We start from the raw sequence: 18,246 nt of genomic DNA, 5'->3' as shown, positions 1-18,246 counted from the left end.
GTGTCCCGCTTCACCTGGAGGGACGAAACCATGAGCAACTTATGTGCCGAGGTGCCTCACTTGTTTAGGTGTTTGGGCATTTGGGTTGGCCATGGTCCAAAAATGTTTGTGTGTGTTTTTCGCTATTATTTTCCCTTTTTTATTTTCTTTGTTATTGTATGTGTTTGACTTGCTGTCGGTCACCCCTCTTGAGGGATATGACCAAGGTAGATAGATAGATAGTATTCAAATATTATGCACTGGTAACATCCAGTTTATGACCGAGATTGGTTCCGACCAATTGGTCATGAATTCATTACAATGGCACCATTTTCCGCGTGTAATGGTAGATTGCCGTGCCGGCTGGCTGCCCAAGTTGTCGTAAGTGTTTCTAGGCTGCTACGGCTGGAGAAAACAAGCATCTACTGGCCGTAGTCGTAAAAACGGGTGTACGTTGGTCAAGCAGGTCGTAAACCGGTTGTTACATTGGACAGGATTTGTATTTTAAAGTATTTCAAGGTTTTGTAGATTACATATATATTACATCTATAAACATTATTTTAGTATTTAAAGACTCACTCAACCAGGCTCTAATAAGCCTTTGTCCTTTAGAATTAGTGTTATGAAAAGATCAAAGATAATTATCTGGGAAACAATCTGTTATAGACAGATTTTAGTGTTATTTTTATGACCATTTCATCATTCATTCTCTGAAAAATATAGCAAAAGTGGGATTTGTGTAAGAAAGTGTAGTTATGAATTTTGTGTAGTTACTGAGCGCAGTGGTAGATTGCTGTGCCCGCTGGTTGCCTATATTGTCATATGTGTTGCCAGGCTGCTACGCTCTAGCATTTAAAAAATCAGTATTTACTGGAAAAAATGAGCCTCAGGTGTTTGTAAACTGAGCAGGTTGAAAATTGGATCTTACCTTCATAGTTCCTTTGGTCACAAGCATTAGTATTTTATTGTGTTGGAGTATATATATTTACCATCCCTCATCTTGTTTTGTATTTGTCCAAAAAAAATGTATTTAAAGACTCACCCAACCATACCCCACCTTTTGAAGCAACACACACTGAAATAGCCTTCGTCTTCTGGAATTAGTGTTGTAAATAAATCTAAGATTTAGTCATCTTATCTATTCATTTTTTAAATGTTACAAAGGAGTGCTGTGCTGGCTGGCTGCCAAAGTTTTTGTACGCGTTCCTGGCAGTTACGTGTTTCGGTGCCAAGCATTGAGTTAAAAGAATTCAGGTAGAGGCTGGTGAAACCTGGTTTAGTATTTAAAGACCAGACCACGCCTCTTTACGTCATGCACACACAAATATCCCTTTGTCTTTGGGAATTAGCGATACAGATTAGTCAAAGATTTTGATCACGAAAATCAATTTGTGTTTGAGGGATGTTGGTGTGTTTTTAAGACAGTTTAATCATTCATTCTTTGAAAATTATGGGAAAGGGAGGGTTTAATTGAAAAACAGGAATTATAAACTTTATGTGGTGGCATATTGCTGTGCCAGCTGGCTCCCTAAATAGTTGTATCTGTTGCCGGGCTGCTACATACTGCAATGCTACACATTGGATAAAGAAAATGAGCATCTACTGGAAAAAGTAGTACAAGTAAAAGTAAATGCTAGAAAAACGAGCATTGAGTTAACATAAGTCACAAAGGTCATATTTTACCTGTATGCTTCCATTGGACAGAAGTGTTTGTAAATATATTTAACATATATTGCTCTGTTTAGGGGTTAACCTATAAATTAGTATTCAAAGACTCCCTCAACAAGACTCCCACTTTTGAAGCGAAACACATTCAAATACCCCTTTGTTTTTTGAAATTAGTGTTACAGGTTAGTTGATGATTTTTTTTTCCTAGGCGGATATTTTTCTTCTTTAGACAGTTTCATCATTTGTGTTTTGAAAAAAACCGTCAAAGGAGAGATTTGCTTGAAAAACACTAATTTGAGTAGACTTTCCAAGCCGTCTCCTCGCCCCAAAGCGTCCTGTTTAGTTCTGAAAAACGGACATGTTTGACATCCACTCAGACTTATTCCACGGGAGAAGATTTAAGACAAGTGGGCCCATTTCATGAAACTTATAAAGCATGTTGAATGAAAACGGACTATAATTGCAAGCCAGACAGCCCTCTCTTCTCCACCGCAGCCCACCCACCTTCCCCCAATCAATCTGCCGCATGCATTCAAGGCCGCCTGAATGCGCTTGAACTTGACCGAGGGAAGTGCATGGGAAAAGAGACGAGACTTGGGCCCTTCGGCTCGCCTCCTTTTCACCCACCAGACTAATGCCGGCGCTCATTTGCATAAAATTCAGCCCCCTCGTCGCCAATTAAACCGGGGAAGTGTCGCGAAAGAAAAACTAGTCCGGGATGCACGAGGGATGAACAGACGTCTTCTTTCTCCTCTCTGCAGGCGGTGGCTGAGATTTGTATACTGTAAGTTTGCTGTTTATGATATCATCACGTAATTTATAGCTTATATTTGCATTTTATGTAGTTATCTTTGGACAATGTATTTTCAAGCAGATTGAAATTATATGAAGTAATCTGAAGGCCAAAAGAATATGAGGCATTGAGTGGAGAAATATTGATCATCATTTAGTATGAGCATGTTTGTGTTTAATCCAATGGTGTGACCAATATTCAAAGAGAATTAGAGAGGAATAGAATAGAATAGAATAGAATAGAATAGAATAGAATAGAATAGAATAGAATAGAATAGAATAGAAAAGAATAGAATAGATTTGTCTTCATTAGCTTCATTAATTGCAACATAGTGTACATTCTTCACAAAATGTGACCTTTCAAGATAACCATGTAATAAAATACTTAAACGATAAAAATAAGATGAAAAGGAATATTAGAATCTATAACAAGGAAGTGCTTGAAGACTGGCCTAAATCGGATGGACATCGGAATGCATTGACTCGCAGTAACATTGTGCAAAAATAAGAATAAAGAATTAATTTGTGGATGGACATTTTATATACATAGTCCAAATATTTGCTTCCTTATTTTTTACAGTCTTGTGTGCTTATTTAGGATGGTGATGTCCCTGGGGAAGAAACTGTCCCTAAACCTGTTAGCCTTTGTTTTAAGGGACCTGTAGCTTCTTCTAGCGTCTGTATTTTGTACATTGATCCCACCCAGCAAGAAAACAGGTTGATAAAATGGGTAAAAAAAACATGTCCAAACAGATGTCTTATTTGGTAGAAATGTGAAACGTTTTTCAAAGACGTTGAAAAGATGAGTTTCTGGGGGCTAAGTGTGGAGATCATTAGTCAAGACTATTTTGGGACCAAATGTGCTCATTACAACTTAGTTTAGGCATTGTTTTGTCTAAAATGGAGCAGATTTAGGCCTAAATCTTATGTTTGTGAAGTATAAAAATCGCTTTATAAAAAAATATTGAAAAGGAGGTAAATTCAGACATCATGGGAGACAAGATTGTTTTGAATACTTTGGGACAAAATTTGCTCAGAACTTGCTCAACACAACCCAATTTTAGATGTCAATTTTCGGACGACATCACGTCTAAAATGGGGCAAATTTGGTTCAAAATCTTACATCAAGAAATTAAAAAAACTTATTTTGAAAAAAAACTCGAAAGATAAGTTTTTCGGCGGCCAAATTTGGATATCAACGGACAAAACTATTTTGTGACAAAACTATTTTGTGACAAAACTTGCTCCATACAACCTAGTTTTAGACATCAATTTTTGGACTAATTCATTTGTAAAATTGAGACAATTTAGGCCAAAGGTTGAGGTTAAATTGGACTATTTTGACTATTTTGGGAATAAATTTGATGATTAGTCAATTTTCAGACTAAATTATGGAGCAGAGTTTGGTCAAAATATTATGTCGGAGAGACAATGAGTGCATCAATTCTTATGTAATCGCTACATTGGAGCAGAGAAATATGGACAGCCTTGATTTTATGTCAAAACAGCTTAGTGGAATATGTATTCCAACCCCACTAGTAGTGCATTTGTACAAATACTTAAAAAAATTGTCCCAAAACTGCAAAACTGATAATACATTCAATGACCAACCTGTATAAAATAATACTGAGTTTTAAATCCAAATTGGAATATCATAAAATTCCTAATACATAACACTTACACCTACAAATTGTAGTTTTATTCTGAGGAATATAATTGAAATTAAAAAAAAAAAACTTGGATTTTTATCCTGATTTCAACAAAAAGTATTCCCACCCTTTGTAATTCCTCTATATTTCGCATCAATAACTATTTGGTCCCGGCATGCAAAGTCCTGCTTGACAGGTCAAGCCTTTTTTCCGGAAGAGTGGCCATTACAATTCCCAGAGGTGTCCACTTCAATTGGGTCATCATTATTGTTGCTAACCATTTGAGTTGAACACAAAGAGTGGGCCTGCCTGTGCATGCAGCCTGGGAATCTGATAATTTTTTGGAGGGTTACAAGTTTGACGTGCATTTCTAGAAAATCAACAAACCAGGTTGTTATTATTTTGTTACTATGTTATTAATATGTTAGTAGTGGGTTATAATTGGTAAAAGTGAGGTTAAAATAGGCCTAGTCAACCTACAAATCACCATCCCAGTTAGAAATCAGTTCACAAAAAAATCACAATAACGTATAACTATAGAACCAGTAGGCAGACTACTCAGGCAGGCTACTCAGGCGCTCATAGGGGCCACCTGGTGCCCACGGGCACCACGTTGTTAACTCTTATTCGAAATATTGTATTTAGATTGGGATATCATCCTCAATTACAAACTGCTTGCAGGTTACATATGTTAATTTTCATCACTTTAAAATGCAAACCATTTAAATATCAATTGTAATTTTCCAACATGCAATCCCTCATTAAGTATGGATTAAAATTACATTAGTTATCTGTAAAAAGGGGGTAAATATTTTAGAAGTAAGGCTCATAAATTTTTAAAAATTGCATTCAATTCAACGTTGTTTTATTTTTAAATAGAATCCAGCCTCATGATCTCAAAAGAGGAATCATTGAATGAATTTATGTTTAATACTTAAATAATATTTTCGGTAATAAGATACAATTAGCAATACACACACAGCCATAATTGTGTTTATAGTGATTTAAAGGTTAAACTGAATTAAACTATTTTTTTCTGCATATTGTTGAATATTTATTTGAATTATTATTGTATTCCACGTTTAATTTTCCATAAAATATTGTTTTATACTTCAACCATATATTTGATAATATGATTTGAATTAAACCGAGTTAAAATAAATGTTTAGGAATGTTATTGGATATGTACTTGACTTTTATATCTCCTTAATGTTATCATATTTTAAGAAATTACAAAATATAGTCAATTATACTGTCCTAAATGCAAACCAATTGAAATTTAGGGGAATTTATAACACCCCAATATTCCTATATCGTAGCTATTGTGATCGTTATCAATACGAATCTACTATGATTATTATATTTATTATCGTTATTATTCAATTATTACTGTTATTTACTATAAATATGCTTTAATACCAATATTATCATTATCTTAGTAGTACAACATCCAAATTCCCTATTAATTGTTTGTTCCAAGAAGAAATAAAATAATTTATTGGTCTCATGTAAGATAAAACGTGTCGTTCATTGCAAGATTATTTCCTTTACATTTAGTCGTTTCATTTTCAAAGTCGACTTCAACAATCATCGATTTCACGCCGGTCTGGATTATTTGACGATGCAAAAGAAAAAGCTTCGAACATTAAACTCGGATACAAAAAAAATGGTTTAGTCTGTTAAGCCTTCATTGGTTAATGATGTTACCACTTATGGTATTTGTGGTTTTAAAATTGCCATTACGTTCCTTGGAATTAAAAATAAAACGATAAAAGTTTTTAATCAAGGCCTCCGTCGTGCACAGCACGCTGTGTGATAATTTTATGATCGATTAAATTCATAATATATCAAACAAAGTAATTAATATGCATAAATGATTCAAATCGCTCAACTGTATATCATAAAAATTCGTTGAAATGGCCGAAAGTGGGCGCGGCCAAGATGCGGAGGAATGAAGGCCGTCGTTTTTTCCTTCCTCGGCCTTTGGGTACACTGCAGTAACACTTTTAACCAATAGATGTCGCCATTGATTATGTGGATTTGGCGCATCTGCCTATTGAAGGTCACCCAACTCGCCAAAACCAAACACGTGCGTTTGTTATTCATGTACAATGGCGCGTTTTATGTTTATTTATTTCCCTTCGAAATCATTAAATTTGAATTGGATGCATGTATGCGTGAATAATGCACCATTTGTGACTGACTAGAGAATTATTATTAATTCTCTTAGAGAATTATTCGTGTATGACAGACAGTATGCATACATTTACTGTTGTTTTTTTTCTTTCTTAGATTTACATTATTTGTTGTATTACATTATTATGAATGGATGTGCGTCCGCGTGTTTAGTATAAAAGGTGATTGTACAAAACGAGTTCTCGTGTTTTCTTTTTAAAAGCAGCCAAAACAATTGACAAAGCACTCACACTCCACCACATAGAATAATTGTAATATACACAAACAAAATGTTGTATACAAATGTGATAAAACACGACTGACACTAATGCCTCGGGTAGCTAGGTAATTAACTGAGCTTAATAATAAAACGTGCATTAGATATATTTATTTGATATGTTATTTGATTGCTGTGCAGCCCTTTGAGACTCTTTGTGATTAAGGGCTATACAAATAAAAATGACTTGACTAGTCTTTGTTACCTGTTTATCCTGGAGTGCCACGTCTAATCCCCTTGTGAACAATGTACACTACGTTGTAGAAGACATTATATTGTAATTATATATTGATTTTTGAATTGTGCTTTTAAGATAAATATATTTTACTGAAAATTATTGTTCATGCATTTTTTCACCCGCATAGCTATCAATTTACTTCGATGACATTTAGTTTTGTATGTCATAATTTTGATGACATTTTCATTGACCTATATCTAAGTGGGTACCTAGTTTATGTGTTTATTTATTATATTGTTTTTAAAGTATGTATGACTTAAATAAACCCCAATGTGCAAAGAATTCATTTTTTAAATAATGAAACACCGTGTCCTATAATCTATGTCACCCCACACCCCCTTCTCAAAGAAAATTTGACGCATCTCATTAGACGAGCCAATTCCGGCGTGTGACGTCATATCTTCTCGCCCATTTCTCTTTATAGATTATAAAGCTACTTTTTTTTCTAAAGCAAAACAACATATTCTATTCCTCCCCTGAAAAGAAAAGGAAAGTGTTTAATTTGAAACGTTAACGATTTTAATAAAATGTCAATTGACCAATATTTAAGGAGCTACTATATTTATTGTTTTAAAAATATTTATGATTTTTTTAAACTATAAATGTACAAAATTAAGACAAAAAAAAGCTTTACTAAAAAGAACAAATGGCTAAATAACTTATTTTTAGGCAAAAAAAAACCCTGTTCTATTTTCTCCTTGAAAAGAAAATAGACACTTTTCGTTACATTACGGCGGGTTACGTCCTTTAATTAGCCAATTGAGTCTCATGACGTCTTAACCCTGCGCCGTCCTTTTAAACTGTTTTCCATTACTAAGGTACACTTTTTTGTTTTTCATTAATTTTTAGCTAAACAATGTGTTCTATTACTTCCCCGTCAAAATAAGATGGACACTTCTCATTTTTTGCGTCAACGGTTTTCATAAAATGTTAATTGACCTATATTTTAGACGCTAGATTTTATTGTTTTAAAACAGGGGTATTTCAGACGCTCACAATCAATTCATGTATCAGCGATGTAAGATTTCATTATAAAACGATTATTGAAGGTTTCAATTAAGGAAAAGCTTTACCTGAATATGGGAACCGAGTTGTTACATTTCATATCTATTACAGAAAGAGCTTATTTAAAGTTTAGCAGACACCCAGTTGGTAATTTTTTATGAGCATTTTTCATACTCCGTGGCTTTTGCTTTATGTAAAACGCGTTGGGTTTCCTCAATGTTCTCTGGGTGAACAATGAGTCAGCAAGTACAGCTACAGTGATGGCTTTTCTGACACCCAGTGGACATAGTAAAAACTGCAGGCCATTGTTTGTATCATTTTTCTCTTGTGCTTCTCTTAGCCTTTAAATGGACCACATACACTTTAGCAAAGACAACCAGGTGCTATCTAAAAAAATATATATGTATTTTTTTCCTATTGCCTTAAACAGTGTATCCGTGACTTTTATTTCAAGTAAAATAACAACGGCATTGGGATACAATTTAGCAAGTACAGCTGAAGCTGGGGTTTGGCGACATCCAGTGGACATATTTAAAAGTGCAAGTTATTGTTTGACGCAATCTAGCTCATTTTTCTCTCATGCTCCGCTCGGATTTGCCTCACGGGCCACATAAATTGATGTGGCGGGCCACATTCGGACCACGGCCCATGGTTTTGACCAGGAGTATGTATGACTTCTATACAAACACAAATTTAAGTTGACGAGAAAGCTTTACCAGAATGAACAAATCACACTTTAATTTCTTTTTTTTATTTTTGTGAAACAATTTGTCCTATTCCCCCGTAAAAAAAATGGGCACGTCTCATTGGACCAGCCAAATTCGGCGCGTGACGTCATCACAACGCGCAGTTTTTCTCTCCCTTTCTTTCACGCTATTGCCCGTCCTATTTCTCTCTCTTTTTCAAGACTTCTCTAAACTCAAAATGGGGAAAATATTACTAGGGATGCTTGATGTCAAACTGGGAAGAGGGGAAAGGGGAGCGGAAGGAGGAAGGGAGAGAGAGCAAAAAAGAGAGAGAGAGAGAGAGAGACAGAGAGAGAGAGAGAGAGAGACAGAGAGAGAGAGAGAGAGAGAGAGAGAGAGAGAGAGAGAGAGAGAGAGAGAGAGAGAGAGAGAGAGAGAAAGGGGAGGTTACGGGGAGGACCAACGAGAAGCGAAGTCCACTCCACGCACATTCTCATCCGAGGACGCGAACGAGGTTGCTGCGTGGATGCTAGCCAAGCTAACCAAATGGCGTCTTCTTTCTTTTTCTTTTTTTTTTAACTAACTGAATCAAATTGACATTCACATAGAAACTGGTGTGATCCGGATTCTTTATTTGAAAAATGAAGTATATGAAAAAAAAGGACTCGAAACCCTCGGGTGGATTTACGGAGCGTACTGTGTAAGTATCTAATATCTCAATTGTTTAAAAAATATAATTATTAATGAAAAAAACAAACATGCGAGTGGCAGCCATTTCGTGCCAAACCGAGCGAATCATTGCTTGTTTAGGTTCGAAATTTTCTCTTGTGCGCGTGCGTTCGTGCGTGTGTGCACGCGTGCGCCAGACAACGTTGTGATGCTAATTAGCTCCAGCACGTTGTTGAACTTGATGTTGACTCTCCCCCTCTTTAAAAAAAAAAAAAATCACAGTAATATGATTTTTTATATATAATTTCACCGTGAATTTCTTTTGATATAAATATGCAATCGAATATGGTATGACACATTTGGAGATATTATTTTATTAGCATTTAAAACCATTCAGAATCTAGTTACAAAAAAATAGCATTCAGTACACATTATTTTAAACATTCTACATTCTAAAAAAAATGCATTCAGTATAATTGTTGTTCAAATTAACGTGAAACAACATTGTAACTGCACTAATTTGTATTGCAATGTTCCTTAATGAGCTAACAACTTAAGGCAATGTACAAACACTGCTGTACCTTGATAATATCATTTTTTCCCTCTTTTTTTCAATCACACGTTTATCCTGGAGTGCAACGTCTAATCTCGTTGGAAACAATACACTTCACGTTGTTATCAGTGACAATAAGAACATCACACACAAAGTTAGTTTAATAAAAACATACTGTTCTTTTTCCTTCACAATGTTAAAACAATACTCGTCATTAGTTTTTATTTATAGGTTTATTCCTGTATTTATATTACACTGTTTTATTATATACTTTCAAAGCAATTGCCTTTCTATGTTTCTACGTATACTTACATTTTAATACCAACTCGTTTCACATATTTGCTGCTGAATTGTCGTATTATTGCAAAAAGTTTTACTAGGAAAAATACATTTTTTCCACTGCCAGTATTTATAAACGGTTGTATGGTATTTAAAAAATAATTATTCCTCTTTCGAACACATTTCAAATATTACATTATGGAAATCTACTGTGTACGCGCGTGTGTGTGTGTGAGAGAGAGTGATTGTGTGTGTGTGCGTGTGTTTGGGGGGCATATTTCCGGAATTAGTTTCAGCACCATGGACAGTTGTCGTACAGTTATACTCCCTCTCTTTTTAAAACCATCGGCTTCGACGACATTTAGAATAAATAAAATACACAAAGCCTATTGGAATCTCGAACTAAGATGAAAACATGTGCGTGCGTGCGTGCGTGCACGTCTGTTTGACGTAGATTGGTGGGCGTGTCACAACACTGTATTTTAAATTCTTGTGAGTTATTTCAATTAGAATTAATTTCAATATTTCTACTGATTTTAACTTAATGATGAATAATAAGTATGTTATTGTTTTTGTCACACACACACGGAATTAGACTACACGCCCACGTACACGTATTTTAGGTGCGTGCTAGCATTACTTAATATGCCGAAAACAATTAGCTATAATCTTTTTCGTGGCTATTTTATGCAAAAGTGTATTAAACGTGCTGATGCTCACTGCTTTCCATTTTGCATTAGATTTCACTTGATTCAAGGAAAAATAATAATATTGATAATAGAGAATAGAAAAAAATGCAATTCTCTTTATTGTCATTAATTACAGCCTAGTGTACATTGTGTACAATAAAGCAGGTGCCCTTCATTTTTCTCTTTCAAGTCTCTTGTTCCATGTTTATCCTGGAGTGCCATGTAAGCACAACATTACTGCTACATCGTACAACATTGAAGCCCCTTAAATGTCATTTAAGACAACCTATAGTATACATTGTCTACAATGAGATCAGACGTGTGACTCAAATAAAAACATGTAATACAATATTTAAAAGATAAACATGAAGGTTACGTATTAAATATAAAAATATAACGCTTATAATACAAAAATTGCCGCACTATTTGATTTCATTTGAATAAATATGTGGGTTAATTTTCTTAAGAGTGTACGAGAGTAAGAGGTGTCAATTGTTTGAACACAATACAAATTTTCTAAAACAGCTCTCTCAGTATGAAAAGTTGTTTAATTACCATGTGATACTTTGTTTACAACGAGATTAGACACGGGGATCCCGCATAAACATATAATAAAAGACTTAAAAGAGAAAAATGAATGGAACGTATGATCGCTTAAGAAAAACAATTATTTGATTTAATTTACATAAATATGCATGTTGATATTCAAAATAGCATACGTGTGCATTGTTTAAACACAATCGTGATTTTCAAAAACAACAATGTATGTAACTTTAGGATCATTATAGTCCTTTAACAACAACCTAATGTACATCGTTTACAACAAAATTAGTAATGACACTCTGGGATAAACATATGATAAAATATTTAAAAGAGAAAATGAAGGGTACGTGTAAGATATAAAATTTAAATGTTATAATCACCCAGGACAACCAATTGTAGCTTTATTTGATTTAATTTACATATGTATAGGGGGCTAATATAAACAGTAGTGCGTAAGATTTGTCCATTGTTTAAAAAACAATTGTGATTATTCATACTTTATGATCGTTAGTCATTTTTGTCATGATTAAATGTCCATATTCAGCCCAAGGCACTATCTATTATCTTACTTTTTTCTCTATAAGTTTTGCTTTATTGTGGTTGTGAATCTGAAATAGGATATTTAAAAATGGGAAATAAAAAGCTGCAGTTCTGCTTGATTCTTAGCATCTTCCACGTGGGTTGCCGGCCATTACGGCTTTGTAAGGCCGGGAAGGGAGACACCCATATCGCTTTAAATGATCCTGGAGAGCCGCTGTCACCATCCAGTTGTCAGAAAAAAAATAATATATTTTTTAAAATACGTTGTGTTTTATACTACTAAAATGCGTAAGTAAAATAAGACAAACCATTGCTATAATTATTTGCATAATTAAACCATTTTGCTCAGTTTTTTTTGGTTTGAACAAATTTTCTTGACACTAATAACAGAAAACAAACAGTGTGAGGTTTGAACAACCCCTCTTGACAATCTCAACAGCAATCAAGCACATTCACAATATTGAAAGTGTTTTTTTTAACTAAATATATCGTAATATTGTCGTGTATATAATTTATATTTTGCCCAAACAATAGAAGGCAACTTCAAACGCCACATGACGTCTCGATTATTCTTGTTTATTGCGATGGTTTAAAGGCCACGCAACCCACGCGTGTCCAATTTTAACGCACAGTAATTGTGTATGACGACACGTGACAGGTGAACATGACGTCACACGTGCCATGACGTCACCCAGCGTGACGCTCCTTCTCGTCAGCGTTAATTTACGGCGGGGTTGCGCCAGCCCGAGCCATACAGTAGCGTCTACTACGATAGTCATTGAACGCAACTGTCTGATTAGGAAAAAGGAAGGTGAGCGAGGGGAGGGGAGGGGCGGAGAGGGTTCGCTCCACGTGACCGCAACACGCTGCACCCACGACGCCGGCGGCGGCTCCTTTAAGAGAGATGTGGCTTAGTTTTTCTCTTTGGTTATCTAGCTGTATGAGTTTATGCAATATCATAAAGCTAGAGAACCGAATGTAGAAACTAATCCGCCGGACGTCACGACAAGGACGGATGGAGCAACCCGAGAGGATGACGGGGTTGATGGAGGACCGTGAAGCAACCAACGTCGTCCGCGTGGATCGCGTGGGGAGAAGGGACACCTCATTCACACCTTCCTTTGCTGTTTTTTTTTGGTGGGGGATAATGGTTATATTCTGGATTGTTTAATATAAAAATATTAGCTCTGTGGCGCAATGCATTTGTGGAATGACTGCCATGCCGTGGGGGAGGTTTCATCAACGGAGGAGTTGCCGTTTCATTAGCATGCTTTCTGTTTTTTTTCTAATTGTTTCATAATTTATATAATCAACATGGTTATGGCAGATGACAGAGGTTTCTGATTGGTCGACTGCACTTAGCCCATTCCTACCTAAAAATGAATGAATGCATCCTACCTGTTTAGGCAGGTGTCCTTTATTTGAATATATGACTGTTAAATTGGGAGTACACTGGAAAGTTCGAGGCTGGTAGGCTGGTAAGCTATGCAGTTCTGTGATTGGCGAATATAGATACTATGGGAATTGGTGCAGATACTTGACTGATAATAGGTACTGTATTGATATTTATCACAATGGCAGATGAATTAAGTTGTCGATTTCAAATCAGTAACTACACATTAGACAACAATACTATCATAAATTGTATGGAATCTTAAGCAAAAATAATATGTGTTTAAAATAGAAAAACATTGATTTGAATACTAAGCAAAAGTACATAAACTATCATAACAGCGTTAATTTTTATGAAAACCCATTAATCGAGAAATTGTTATTTCTTTTACATGGTGGAATCCTTACCTCTGTGTTTATCTGAAATCTTGCTGCTACGCTGTGCTCCTGGCACTGGTTTTCATTCGCATAAGACATTACAGTGCCATCTAGTGGTCAAATATTACACACTGGGGTTTTAAGATATCGGTATTCACCACACTGGCAGTAACAGCTGATCACTAAAGAGATACAATTTACAATCAATAACATCACGATGGACAACAATATGTTGTTACTATTCTAATGGCATTTTGAGGAAAAAGGATGCATTCAAAGGATTGGTGCCTATACCACTCTTATTTTGAAAGACGGAAAAACAGGTCGATAGCCGGGTCAGGAAAGCAAAAACGTGGTCGGGGTCAGAAACGAGAGCAGACATGGTCAAAATTAAAATGGGTCGTAGCCGGAGACAGACGGGAGCAAAAACAGGACAGGTGGGAGTCAGGGTCGAAAAAGGCAGTTGGCGCCAAAGGAGCGGGCACAGGTGATTCACATCGGTAATCACGACACTGGTGGTGATACGAGTATCCGAACACACCACAAAAATAGTAATTGCTGATCATTGAAGGTGTCAATATACAAACAGTATCAGCAATATGAAACATTAATTATACTGTCATTAATTTAATGCAAGTTCAGGAAAAAACATGTTTAACCATCAATTATTTTGGGGTGTGTTAGGAGGAAAAAAGGAATTGTTTTTGTAATGGTACTTGTCTTTTGTATCGATGACTTCTATAGAAGGGACTGTCAATAAATAAATATACAGTAATCAGGAATCAACTATGTCAGCCTAAGAATTGGAAATCTTGAGTGAGTCACTATATGTCAGGACCAGAACGGAAACAGGACCCAATTGCGTAGCATTTCCACAAGTTTTGTTGAAGGGCCCACAATCCGGTGTTCGCTGGACATGGGAAGCAAGTCGCTCTCGTACCTGGATTGTGATCCAAACACGGAAGTGGATCTTCCACAGCGAGCGATGGCGGTGTCAGAGACGGAAAAACTGGGAGAGCAAGGCATGGTTGGGGTCAGAAACGAGTCATAAGCAAGAACGGGAGAGTAGACGTTGTCGGGGACAAAAGAGGTCGTAAGCCGGGACGGTAGATCAGACGTGGTCAGGAGCAAAACAGGTCGTAGCGGAGACAGACGGAAGCAAAAACAGGACAGGTGGGAGTCAGGGTCGAAAAAGACTTGCCTAGTATACACTGAGGTTTGCAGACGAACTGACAACAGGGGACAGACAGGACAGGGAGCCAATCAGAACCCGCGGCGGTTGGCGCCAAATGAGCGGGCACAGCTGAGTCACATCAGTAATCATGACAGCATAACTCTCTCCTTTAAAATCTTTTGAAAAAAATATTTGTGTATTCTTGAAAATATCTTTGGAATGCTTTTAGGTTTATGTGGCCAACAATTGAAAAACAGAATCAGAAATTCAGCCTCTTCATTCCTGGAAATGACCTAACCTGTGATGCATTTGTGCAACCTACATTAGCATAACAGCAGCTACATTTTTTAGCGTGGCTTAAACGTGAGTGGTACATTACATTAAACATTCTAGTCCCGGGATTCAAATCCTAGTCCCCTCTGCCACATGCTTAGCCATTCCCGACCGTGTTCCATTGCAGTATTTCACAAATGGCAGACATATACACAAATATCTCCTGTCTGTATATGATTTGAGAGGCAAGATTACAGACACCAGGGTCAGTCTACATTTTTATGATACTGCTCATCATTCCCTCCAAAAGAAAGGAAAAAAAGCCTTCCTCCTGGTTTCGCTCCGGATGTATCGTGTGAGAAGGGCCTAGCGAATTTAAATCGAGCCTGGGCGCAGTGCTGGAGCTGCTCCATAGCTTTTGTAAAGTGTCGTGTCATTGAGTCACATATTGGGGAAGGAGTTAGCTTTAGCATTAGCGATGGTGCTGTTTGTGAGCGGTAACCGTTACGCGTTGCCATTTATATGGTGGAGTAATGGACAACAAATTAGTTGATGTAGAATTTTTTGAAAAGTATGTTTTTAGTGTTCTATTCTTTCAGTTTTAATGGTAGCATTAGCAATTGTGCTGTTTGTGATCACCAACCAGGACACTTGTGATTCATGTGGGCGGTAATGCACATCAGGAATCACATTTTTATTATATAACACTATTTAAAAGTGTTTTTTTCATTTTACATGTTACATTTTCAATGCTCTTAACTAACTAGTTTTCCAAGCAACTAGAATGTATTTTGGGGAAGCAGCATTTGGCTCATTAGTAAACAATCCTGTTTTCCCTTGTTTTATCTCATGCGCGTTCTCTTCTCAAGGTTTCTTCATTTACCTCATGTTGAGGTTTTGAGTTGTTCCTTGCCCTCATGTAGGTTTCAGATCGGGGGATGGTGTCACAATTGTCTGAAGTTTACAATAATCTGTGGTCTGTGCAGCCCTTTAAGAGCATGACAGAAAATGTTCTGTTTCATTTTTTATTATATTCCGCTGTCTCTTCCCCCTCTCTGCATCCACCTGCTACTCCACTTGACCAGCCAGAGTCACGTCACACAAATAGTAAATAAAATCTGTACAGTAAACCTTCAGGATAGTATTTGACGACATTTTCCCCTGTGGAATATGATGGTTTTTTTTCAGCCATTCTTTACAACAGTTTCCCGATATACAACATCAACAAATTCTATAAAATTCTAACTTTCATTTTTATTTCAATCTTCCTTTACGTGTAAATTCATTTATGTTATTTTATGTTATGTAATTTAATCGTGTATGTTATTTAATCATATATGTGTGTATTGCATATAAGTAGTGCTTACTCTAGGTTTCTTCGTTTTCCTCATGTTAAAGTTTTTGAGTTATTCCTTGCCCTCATGTAGGTTCTAGATCAGGGGATGGTGTAATAATAGGCTGTAGTTTGCAATAGTCTGTCCATCCCCTTTGAGACTCCTCGTGATTAAGGGCGTCACAAATAAACATGACTTGACTTGACTTTTGTGTTTGCAAAATTGTCATGAGCAAGGTTAAACGTGAACAAGGTTCAAATAGTGTTTGCAAAAGCCTCAAAAAGGTTGAGGTTTGAGGCATGATTAATATAAAATAGAAAATCATTTATCTTGGGGATTTCATAAATCTTTAAGTGTCAGTTTAAATCATCGATGACCAATGTGGTGCCTGCGGTTCCGAAAATAGCTCGCCAGTGATGGGTCATTGTGATTTTCTAGGGCATGAAAAATCCAGTGGTTTTAAATAGATGAACTCTGGTAAAATTATTTTAAAAATTAGTTTAGAATTTGTACATGTTAATCGATCAGTGCCCTTATACAAGACAGATGTTTGAGTGCTTGACTGAGACTATTTCAACCCTCCAAATGATCACAACTCGGTGATAACATAATAGCATAGTAATAACTAGTAATAACATAATTTGATATCTTTGAAATACATATCAAACTGAGAAAACCTTGTGCTTATCTGTGACAAAAAAGTAGCTCTCAGCTTCAAAAGGTTGTCGACCCCGATATAGAGGAACAAGAAATCAAAATTGAAAAAAATAAATAAAACATTGAGTATAACAAATGGGATTTGAGTGATATGATTTGATGTAAGCACAAGAATTATGATGGGTATAGGACAAAAATAGTGAGCCAAGACATTTTTTATAACGACCTGCTAGTAACATAATAAAATAGTATGTAGTTTTGCTACTTTAAAAAAATCACTAATCAATTTGTATCAATACCACAATGAGTTTGTCGAAACAATCGCTCACTCGCAAACAATTGATTAAAACATGTTTTTGTGCGATAGTGGCCTTGCTGTTCCCAGATTTCTCATGCGATAATGGCCTTACCAATATTCGATGAATTTTTAGGTAACATTACTTAAAAATACTCTAATGTAATATGTAATAATGGCCTTACAGTGTGTCGGTACTTAGTTATGTAAATAGTAAAGGCCTTTATCTCATGCCAACAGTTAAATTATAGAATTTTATGAACACATTCAAATACACTACTGAGTAGATTGGCCCATGTCAGGGTTTTTATTGTCCTTATATGGACAATTATTTAAATGCATTGCAGTTTTTGTGTGGAATATGCCAAAAACCTGGTTTAAAGTGAAAGTTTGGCCTAAATCTGGAAAGGTTATTTACTGTTTTACCTAGGGATGCACAATACCAGGTTTTCGGTTTTTGTGGGGTATGTGCTAAAAACCTGGTTGAAAATCAAAGTTTGGCCTGAATCTGGAAAGGTTATCTTCTGTTTCACCTAGGGATGCACAAAAACAGGTTTTCAGTTTTTGTGCAGAATATGCAAAAAACGTAGTTTAAAGTGAAAGATTGGCCTAAATCTGGAACAGGTATGTTCTGTCTTACCTAGAGATGCACAATAACAGGTTTTCGTTTTTTGTGTGGTATGTTCCAAGAAGCTTGTTGAAAATTAAAGTTTGGCCTAAATCTGGAAAGGTTATTTTCTGTTTTACCTAGGGATGCACATTAACAGGTTTTCATTTTTTGTGCGAAATATGCCAAAAACCTGGTTAAAAGTGAAAGTTTGGCCTAAATCTGGAAAAGATATCTTCTGTCTTATCTAGCTCCAGCTTCAAAAAGGTTGGCAACTCCAGATTTTGATACAATCCGAAAATACTGCTAAAATAGCCAAAGAACAGTAAATTTTAAGTCAAATTTTCTAAATTCACGATATTTACCATTTACTCTTTACGTGTTAATGTTCTCC

General features: G+C 36.0%; 1 long non-coding RNA gene across 4 annotated transcripts in view; it reads left to right on the top strand.

Moving 5' to 3' along the window:
* The first annotated feature begins 2,239 nt into the window (after positions 1–2,239).
* LOC148354713 (uncharacterized) overlaps positions 2,240–18,246 on the top strand; it is a 71,004-nt gene continuing 54,997 nt past the window's right edge. For 3 of the 4 annotated variants that reach the window (XR_015852244.1, XR_015852241.1, XR_015852242.1), the window contains exon 1: positions 8,945–9,169. This is a non-coding gene — a long non-coding RNA (uncharacterized LOC148354713). Of the gene's footprint in view, positions 2,432–8,944; positions 9,170–18,246 lie in introns of those variants that run through there. The other variant, XR_015852243.1, reaches the window with a different exon arrangement.

The sequence above is a fragment of the Urocampus carinirostris genome, chromosome 12 (assembly GCF_059441175.1).
Source record: "Urocampus carinirostris isolate Australia breed hairy pipefish chromosome 12, RoL_Ucar_1.0, whole genome shotgun sequence".
NCBI lineage: Eukaryota > Metazoa > Chordata > Actinopteri > Syngnathiformes > Syngnathidae > Urocampus > Urocampus carinirostris.
This window is presented reverse-complemented; position numbering and strand designations above follow the sequence as displayed.